This window comes from Benincasa hispida, chromosome 10 (genome assembly GCF_009727055.1).
Source record: "Benincasa hispida cultivar B227 chromosome 10, ASM972705v1, whole genome shotgun sequence".
In the NCBI taxonomy this organism is placed as follows: domain Eukaryota; kingdom Viridiplantae; phylum Streptophyta; class Magnoliopsida; order Cucurbitales; family Cucurbitaceae; genus Benincasa; species Benincasa hispida.
This window is the reverse complement of record NC_052358.1, coordinates 24,543,462-24,544,674: the sequence shown is the minus strand read 5'-3', so window position 1 is coordinate 24,544,674 and position 1,213 is coordinate 24,543,462.

Sequence of the window (1,213 nt, the reverse complement as noted above, 5' to 3'; positions counted from 1 at the left end):
GATTCGTTTTCTATGCATGTTGATTAATTAGGTAATTAGGACCATTAATTGAGATTCCAATCAATTGGACTAGGAATATTCAAGAAACTAAATTACCTTTAAATAACTCGATGAACAAAAATTACATTGACCAATTCTAATTCCCTTAAGCTAGATTGTTTCTTTAATTGCATTGCTATCTTTTATTTTCTTGCACTTTCCTTTATCCAACCATACCAATCCCCCACTCATTCACCACTTTAACTCAAAACAATCTTGATGAACTAATCTTTCGTGCTTCCCTGAGGTTTGACCCCGTACTTGTCGCTTGTACTACCAGTTAGTATAAGTAGTTAGTTTGGTGATTTATAAATATTATTTGCATAGCAAGGGTTTGGGAGCAACACCCTTTATTTATTATAATAATTTAATATTATGTTATTATTATTATATAGATATTATATTTAAAATTCAAATTTTATTGTTTAATGGTCAAGATAATGAATATGTTTGAATTGAACATTTAAATTTAGATTATATAGATGAATAATTTGATTAGTAGTTTTTTTTTTTAGTAATTTCTCTTTAAATTCAAATTGTCTATGTGGACTAATCATATAAAAAGTAATTAATGAGAAATTTAGCTATTTAATTAAAACTTTTCCATAGTAGTGATATTATTTAATTGATTTTTTTTTAAAAAAGGGGAAATTTTCCCATGGGGAACTTGATCCCTACTAATTCCCCTGGGGAATTTCCATCTCAATCCTCGTGGAGAATTTCACGAGGATAGAAAATAATATGGGGAGCGAGAATAGGGAGGTCATTCAACCCTGCCTCACCTGTGGACATTTCTCATAGTGGTCCTCGCATTTTCTAGCTTCGAAAACAATTAGTCATTATGGTCCAAGGATTAATTGAAGGAAATCGAACATGAGAATTTCCATGAGCAGTGGAATGATCGTTCCAAATTTCAATTGATATTGAACACTAACAATTACAATCAAGAAACTAAAACTAACCGGTCATGCACAAAACGAAATTACAGCACGCTTTACAAGATAATCAAGGGAAAGATTACACATACCTTTGAAGACTCATCTTCAAAGTCCCTTGATCACGAATGCTCAATCTCCAATACTGCAACACACAAATGCTCAAACACAGTGACCACCACATGAACACTGCGAACACAATGAACGGCCTCCAAAAACCTCAACTTAATCAAGTTTTG